The sequence below is a fragment of the Chrysochloris asiatica genome, unplaced genomic scaffold (genome assembly GCF_000296735.1).
Source record: "Chrysochloris asiatica unplaced genomic scaffold, ChrAsi1.0 scaffold00019, whole genome shotgun sequence".
In the NCBI taxonomy this organism is placed as follows: Eukaryota; Metazoa; Chordata; class Mammalia; order Afrosoricida; family Chrysochloridae; genus Chrysochloris; species Chrysochloris asiatica.
The window spans coordinates 21,475,947-21,485,021 of NW_006408537.1; the positions used below are offsets into that span (position 1 = coordinate 21,475,947).

Consider the following 9,075-nt stretch of genomic DNA (forward strand, 5'->3'; position numbering starts at 1 on the left):
GGCTTTCTACTCCCGTAAAGATTTACACCCTCGGAAACCCTGTACAGGGTCGCTATGGGTCGGAACCGACTCGACGGCACTTAACAACAACATTACTGGCTGTGCAATTGTAAACAAGTTACTTAATCTTTCTTAGTCTCAGTTTTCTCATCTGTAAACAGAAATCGTAATAGCAATGCCTACCTCATAAGATTGGTATGAGAATTAAGAACTATTCATAACATGCTAAAAGAGGTACTTGGTAAGTAGTACTATTAAATATTTAGTAAGTAAGATATGAATAAGCTACTGAAGCACAGAGGTGTTAAGTGTTGCAAGTAACAGCTGCCAAGTCTCCATAGATGTGCATGGAGCTTTGATATTCTGTGCAGCAATTAGAGCCATGTACAGTAATGGGAATGGGGAAAAGTGTACATGGATCAAAGAAATCATTTAATAATGACACTACAAAAATCATCCACTCTTGGCTTCGTAACCCACAACAATCTACTTTTCTTTCTTCTTGTGGAATTTATATCACACATACCCACAGACACACACGAAAACTTAAATGACACATACATTCTCTCCCAGATTTCATTTCTGGATTAGACTATATAATTCTGAAAAAGGACCATCAGGGAATATGTTGTGAAGTGGGGAGATAGACAAAGGTGGAATAAACTTCTGCTAACAAATTACTTCTCTGATAAGTAAATTTTTTTCCCTCCTAATTTTGAATATTTCAATATGAAAATTTGATGGTTGGAATACATAAACCAAAATCCCTTGCCATCAAGCTGATTTTGATTCAGAGTAAACCTATTTGAAGACGGTTGGAATAGTAGGACCTAAAAGAAAAATTCAAGAATATTACAGAATGGCCATAATCCTACAATTACCCAACTGGTAAATTAACCAACCTGTAACTACCTATATCTAGAGCTCTTTTTAAGGGACAATTAATTTTAAATTCCTCTTGTTTATATCTCTTTTGTGTTGTTGTTAGGTGCCATTGAGTCAGTATTGACTCATAGCGACCCTATGCACAACAGAATGAAACACTGCCTGGTCCTAGGCCAACCTCACAATTGTTGCCACGCTTGAGCCCATTGATGCTGCCACTTTGCCAATCCATCTCATTAGGGATCTTCCTCTTTTTCTCTGACCCTTGACCTTACCAAACATGATATCCTTCTGCCCAAAGTATGAGAGATGAAGTTTGGCCATCCTGACCTCCAAGGAACACTCTGGCTGTACTTCTTCCACCACAGATCTGTTGGTTCTTTTGGCAGCCCATGGCAATGTTTATCACTTGTAATAGAATCATCCTATCTAGGATACTTTCCCCATCATTCATGTTTTTTCAACAAATATTGAAGAGTATTCTGTTGAATTGAAAGTTGAAGGAATGGAAAATTGAAACGGAAAATTGAAGGAATTGGCAAAGGACAGAGAACAATTGTGAGGTTGGCCCAGGACTGGGCAGTGTTTCATTCTGTTGTACATAGGGTCACTCTGAGTCGGTACCGACTCAATGGCACCTAACAACAACAACAACTATCAAATCTACTGATTAATTCTATTTTTTTAAATAAAAGATAGCAAATCCTAGTATTATGGTACTTTTATACGGTTCTGTTCTTATTCAGTACTTACTTATATGATTTCCCCCTACTAGATTGTAAATACTCTGAGGTCAAATAAATTGTTTTATGGTTTCCTCTTCTTCTGCAATAACACCTTCTGTAGTCCTTAGGTACTATATGAACTTGATTAGTTGATAAATGATATGGTATAGCTTTAAATAATTGCATCTTCCTTCCCTCATTTCTTATAGCTCTAATTTCATATAACTTAAAATGATTAAACTTAGGTTGCAAAGTTCATATTATTTATTTTCTTTCCCACAGCTAAAGTTCAGGTGCAGAAAGTAATTCAAAATAAGATTTTAACAGTTTCAGAATCAATATGAATAAATTGGCATTTTTCTTATTGAAAGACATTCTGGCTAAGGATTATGCTTCATTCAAATTTAAGATGTCACTGTTGTTATGTACCATCGAGTCAATTCTGACCCTTAGCGACCTTGTATAAGGTTTCCAAGGAGTAGCTGGTGAGCTTGAACTGCCGACCTTGCATTTCAAACGGCTTTGAAGTCTGGTGCATTAACCCACAACACCACACCAGGACTCCCAAATTAAAGATTGTTGTTGTTGTTAGGTGTCATAGAGTCGGTACTGACTCATAGTGACATTATGCACAACGGAATGAAACACTGACTGATCCTGGACCAACCTCACTACTGTTGCCACGCTTGAGTCCATTGATGCTGCCACATGATCAATCCATCTCGTTGGGGGTCTTCCTCTTTTTCTCTGACACTCCACCTTACCAAACATGATATCCTTCTCCAGCGACTGGTCCCTCCTGACAATATATCCGAAGTACGAGAGACGAAGTTTGACCATCTTGGCCTCCAAGGACCACTCTGGCTGCACTTCTTCCAAACGGATGTATTGGTTCTTTTGGCAGCCTATGGCACTTTCAATATTCTCCTCCAACACCATAATTCAAATACATCAAGTTTTCTATGGTCTTCCTTATTCACTGTCCAGCTTTTGCATGCATATGATCTAATTAAAGATAGCCTTATAAAAATAGGAAATAAAATTATTTTTGAATTTACTTTATTAATAAACTTTTCTTACTGATGCTACTAATAGAAGGATATTGCAGGGCAGAAATTGTCCTAGCTCATAAGACTTTTGCTAACGTATTATGACAGGTTTCTCTAAAAACTGCTTGAAGACAGTTTCTTTCATTTGCTTCCCTGCAGCTTTTTCTCATCTACATCAAAGTGAACATAAGAGTGCTTTCAGAGTGAGCTAGTTTTCTCCCAACTCCGAAGTAAAGAATATAGTAATGTAGACTATAATATAATTTGATTATCACAATTTTTTAGTCTTTTTGAAGATTTGAATAAGGTAGACTCAAGATCCTAATCCCATAGTTTTATAGCATTATTCTTCTTGTTTCTCTTGGGTTCCAAACTCTTTCCTCTCTGTCATGTCTTAGAAATTATTTTTAGATGAAACCAGGTGCAGAACACTGACAAAGTAGGACTTTAGTCTAATGTTTGAAGTTTTAAGACTGCTTTTGGAATTCTACATAGGATCTGAAAGATAGACATTCATAAATAAGTAGGCCTATTTCCCAACTCCCTATAATGATCTCTTTTCATTTTTTTCTAAAATACTTCTTTTATATGGACTTAAATTCCTAGCCCACGTTTAAGTTTCAAGTCTTAATAAGAGTATTTTATTATTAAGTAGAAACAGGAAGTCACTGATTTAGGAAGCAATCAAGTTACCAAGAACCACACTTAAGATAGTTGTTTTCTTTCTTTTTTTTTTACATCATATAGTTGCAGCACAAATTTGTTAATGTTATTATTCTCATTCACTAGCAGATGTTCAATTTATGACTTACTATTAAAAACACTGATTCATTTATAAAGAAAATACAAGGCAATAATAATGGGAAGTAAGAAAAAAAAAGAAGGCATTTTACTTACGTTAGAACAAATTTACATCAGAGTTACCAGATTATGACCTCTCATAAGTCAGGGACCAACTGTATTGTTTTTGTTAGGTGCCTTCAAGTCAGTTCCAAATCATAGTGACCTTATCACAACAGAATGAAACACAGCCCAATGCTGCACCATTCTCACAAATGGTGCTACATTTGAGCCCTTTGCTGCAGCCCCTGTGTTAGTTATCTCCTTGGGTTATTCCTCTTTCTTGTGGATCCATCATTTTACCAAGCATGATGTACTTCTCCAGGGATTGGTCCCTCATGATAATATGTCTAATGCACGAGAGAGATGACAACTCACCATTCTGACTTCTAAGGAGCATTCTGGCTGCACTTCTTTCAAGACAAATTTGTTTATTCTTCTGGCAGTCCATAGTTCTTTTAGTATTCTCCTCCAGCATCGTAACTAAAATGCATCACTTGAGTCAAGCACACTTTAGTCCTCAAATTGACATCTTTGCTTTTTAACATTTTAAGGAGGTCTTTTACAGTAGATAGTCCCATGCAATAGAAGGTCATTTGATTTCCTGACTGCTACTTCCATTTCTGGTATGGAGTTGTAGGATAAACAGAGGACTGCGAATCACAAGGTTGGTGATTCAAACCCACCAGCTGTTCCTCAGATACCCTGTATAGAGTCTTTATGAGTCGAAATTGATTCGACAATATTTAGTAAAAACAACACTTTCATGAGTGTTGATTATGGATCCAAGCAAAATAAAGTCCCTGACAATGTCAATCTTTAATCTTTTATCCATTTATCATGATGTTGTTATCCATCAGTCCAGTTGTAAACATTTTTGGTTTCGTTACGTTGAGGTGCAATCCAAACTAAAAGCGTTAGTCAGTGTTCATCAGCAAATATTATAAGTCCTCTTCTCTTCCAGCAAGCATGGTTGTATTACCTGAATATCGAAAGTTGTTCATGTCTTCCTCTAATTCAGATGCCTTTAGTGTCATTGGTTCTTAATCATATTCTACCTCTTGAAATGACTGTGCATAGATTGATTCATTTGGTACAGTGACTCCATGTATTGCTTCCATCTTCTTTTGATGCTTTCTGCATTATTAAACATTTTGCCTGTAGAGTCCTTCAGTACTGAAAGTCAAGTCTTGAATTTTTTCTTCAGTTCTTTCAGCTTTAGAAATGCAAAACATGTTATTCCTTTTTTGTTTTCTAACTCCAGGTCTTTGTACATTTCATTATAATGTTTGACTTTATCTTCTTGAGCTGCCCTTTGAACTTATCTGTTCAATTATTCTTATATTCATTTTAACTTCTCTATGCTCAGGAGCAAGTTTCAGAGTTTCTTCTGACATCTATTTTGGTCTTTTCTTTCTTTCCTGTCTTTTTAATGACCTTATGTTTTCTTCCTGTATGATGTTCTTGATGTCATCCCACAATTATTCTGATCTTTGGTCATTAGTGTTTAACACATTCAATTTATTTTTGAAATGGTCTCTAAATTCAGGTGGGATATACTCAAGGTCATACTATGGCTCTCATGGACTTGTTTTCATTTTCTTCAGCTTCAGGCTGAACTTGTATACGAGAGACTTATGATCTGTCTGTAGTCTGCACCTGGTCTTGTTTCAGCTGATGATATTGAGCTTTTCCATCCTCTCTTCCCACAAATGCAGTCAATTTGATTCCTATCTATTCCAGCTGGTGAAGTCCATGTGTTTAGTGACCTTTTATTCTATTTTAAGAGGTATTTGAAATGAATACATCACTAGTTTGAGTAATGGTAGTGTTAACTGGTCTCCTTTGTAGTCATATGGACTTTAGCTTACAGACTATCACAGACAGCACTGGAATTCAGAGAGATATTGAAATCGCCTTTTTGACAATTACTGTGATGCCATTCCTCTTCAATTCCTGGCATAAGAAATCATATGATTGTTTAAATTCAAAATGGCAAATACCAGTCCATTTCAATTCAGTGGTCTTATGTTGTTATTAGTAAGTGTTGCCAAATCAATTCTAACTCATAACAACACTGCATGAGGTTTATGAGGAGCTGCTATTGGTTTTGAACATTCAACTTTGTGGCTAGTAGTCCACTGCTTATCCTGCAGTGCCACATCAAATTTCCTTTCAGCTCACTAATACCTAGGATATCAATCTTTATGCTTTCTATTTTATTTTTGACAACTTCCAATTATCTTAGATTCATATTTTATATATTCCATGTTCCTATTATTAATGGAAGTTTGCAGCTGTTTCTTCTCATTTTGAGCTGTGCCTCATCAGCAAATGATTTGCAACGTTCATAACTGGTAAATAAATATCCTCCTCAGTTATGTTTTGGGTGTCTACTAACCTGAGGGGCTCATCTTACAACACTATATCCAACAATGTTTCACTGCTATTCATAATGTTTTCATTTTTTGGTATTATAGCTGACAATGTCCTGCTGATATTCATAAAACTTTTCAGTGTTAACCATTCAGAACTAACCCACCTCTCCTTCTTCCTTGTCTGTCTTAGTCTATTGTTGTTGTTGTTGTTGTTGTTGTTAGGTGCATCGAGTCAGTGCCGACTCATAGCGACCTTATGAACAGCAGAATGAAACATGCCCGACCCTGGGCCAATCTCACTATTGTTGCCATGCTTGAGCCCATTGATGCTGCCACTTTCCTAATCCATCTCACTGGGAGTCTTCCTCTGTTTCTGCTAAAACATGCCCACTATGTGTGACCTGCTGGTATTTCAAGTACTAGTGACCTAGCTTCCAGCATCACAGCCACACAGAAACCACCACAATATGACAAACTGACTGATGAATGAAGTCTGTATAGAGTTACAAAGTAAAAGGAATGGCATTCCATTACATTCCATCAACATCTTAACCATGGTCATCATATTATGTACACTCTATTGTTTATTTTTTAGGCTTTGTGCTTTATTCTTTTTGCATGCATTAGCAAACTTTATTATACTTAATAGTTTCTTCAATCAACATGGATTCAAAATCTAGTGTATGCCAGGTACCTGGAATGCAAAAGTGAACCTGATGGATCAAGCATGGAAAGATGTTGCAAATGGAGATAAGACTAGATAAGTAGTTATTGCAGTAATCCACATAATTATTTGCATGCTTAGGTAAAATTATCTTATGTTTAGAAAATTAGCATTCTTTTTTTTTTTTTAAGAAAGTAGCATTTTTATCTATTCTATCAATTCTTTGTATAAATTTCTATAAATGAGATAATTCAAAGTAACTTTTAAACTTATATAAAAAGTAACCATGTTACTTTTATATAAGTCTATTCAGGATTTCAATTCAATTGTACCTCCTTTCCATTAATCATGCATTTTAGAGAACCGGGGATGCCTGAGATGGAGACAGAGATGATGACATGGAGGGATGAAGTTGCTGGGGACTCTCCAGAGAGGGAGAGGAACTGTGGGCCGAAAACTGAGGGGGGAGAGGGGAGTGTAGAGTGCGGGCTTCTAGGATATACCCTTTGGTCGGAAGACGATGCATGGAGGGGATTGGAACCATGACAATGTAATGATATACGATGGAATGAATATGGAACTGAGGTTCTCTCATGTAAACTATCATATAACTCACAATAAAGCATAAAAAAAAAAAAATCATGCATTTAAATTGAGAGAGGCTGCAGCCTGGAATATAAGTAAAGATACTTTGGGCTTGACCACTAACAACATCCCAAGTTGAAGGTAACTGATTGCTCTAAATACATAAGTACACACAATAAAGCATCTCTTGCTATATATATATATACATTTCTCTCAAAGCCTAAACTATCCTGCAAGCTAATAATGTAATCAAGGACACAGTAACTGCTTAAGTTATGAGGAAATTCAACATGAAAAAATAGAGCAGCATTTCATAAAATGAGGGGAAAGTGAATTTAATTTAAAGGTAGTCTTAGTAGATTTGGACATTATTTTAATGGAATTATATTTGCATGGGAAAACATGATGTTCTAATTTTATTTTTGCCATCTTGACAGTCTGGCTAAGACTCTGAGCCGAATGGGGTAGGCAGCCTGCTTGACCTCATCAGCATTCCCACACAGATTCTGAGAGTTCGTGTCATCCAATTCCAACAACAGATTTCATATTCTTTTATCACAGCACCAGGGGGCAGCTTAGCCTCTCCAACTGGGGATTCTATTCCTTTGGACTGCTTATTTATCTGAAGTCAATTCACTTGCCTTAGCTCATGTTCACCCCTTGGTTATTGATTTTGGCTGACATTTAGTTCAGCATGTTATCAATTCTCTTAATCATCTCAAAGAGAGAGAAGGAAACAAAGATGCCCTAACCATTACCCATCACATCAGCCAAAGACAGCTTTGGTCATCCATTCCCCAGACAGCAGCACGCTCGAGTTAAGTGTTTTCCTCAGCACTACTTCAGCTGTGCACTGCTGTAGTAATAGCAATGGAAAAGTTAGTTCATGTGTCCAAAAGTGTACCAAAATTTGATTCTTTACTTAGATCAAGGAATTTTTCTCCAGTGTTTTTGCAAGCAGGTGTGCTCACCCCCATCTCATATTGCCATGGGATATAAATGATTAATACTCAGCAAAGTGCAAATGGACGTGATTTTGAAAAGGTTAAAATACTACTCAGAAAGTCAGCCAGTGAAACCTTGCACACCATATAGAAAAATTAAAGTGACAGAGACAAGATGTATTTTCATCTTGGCCTTACAAATGCTAATCCGTTCAGCTAGGAAATCATAGACATATCAAACTGCTTTGAAGGTAAAACTGAATGGGCAAGCAGGTATTCATCCCCAAGATTGCCTGAGGATACATTAAGGAGCTGGTTGAAGTGCATAAACCTTTCAGAATAGAAATTGGGTTTTACTTCCAAAATACTTAATTAAAAATAATTGAGCAACCACATCTTCAAATGTAATTTTGTTAAAGTTGTTAAGTGCCAGTGAGTTGGTTCTGACATATAGCGACTCTGTATAGAGTTTCCGAGGAGCAGGTGGTAGATTTGAACCACTGACCCTGTGATTCGCAATCCAATGCTTATCCTACAGTGCCACAGCAGGACTCCTCATATGTAATTATTTAACATTAATTCTATGGAGAAAAGACTCCTCTGATCATTTGAGAAACAATATTGTGTTTAAATTTTGCACATTGTGTTTAGAGTAAGTCTCTTCAGATAGTGCATTCTTTGAACCACTTCTATATTCAAGCATAACTTTCCTTTAAATTCCAGATTAGTGTTTCTAAGACACCCTTCAGGTATAACTCTACTCCTTCTTCACTTGTCTCTTTCAAAAACAAAACTTATCCATCCTGTGAAATCTTTGAAGGCAAAAGTAATATCTAACTCAGCTTTGTATTCAGTACTTTTTTCCAAGGTAGAAAGGAGTTACCCTTTTCTTCCATGCTTCTTAGTACTTTTTATCACAATGGTTGTTGTTGTTAAGTGTCATCAACTTGATTTCAACTCATAGCAACCCTGTATAGGGTTTCCAAGGAGAAGCTGGTGGGTTTG

At 36.5% G+C, this 9,075-nt stretch overlaps 1 protein-coding gene across 1 annotated transcript in view; it reads left to right on the forward strand.

Annotated features, from left to right (window-relative positions):
* BAI3 (brain-specific angiogenesis inhibitor 3) overlaps nucleotides 1–9,075 on the forward strand; it is a 1,099,520-nt gene that overhangs the window by 773,701 nt on the left and 316,744 nt on the right. The gene's annotated exons all lie outside the window — the stretch shown is intronic.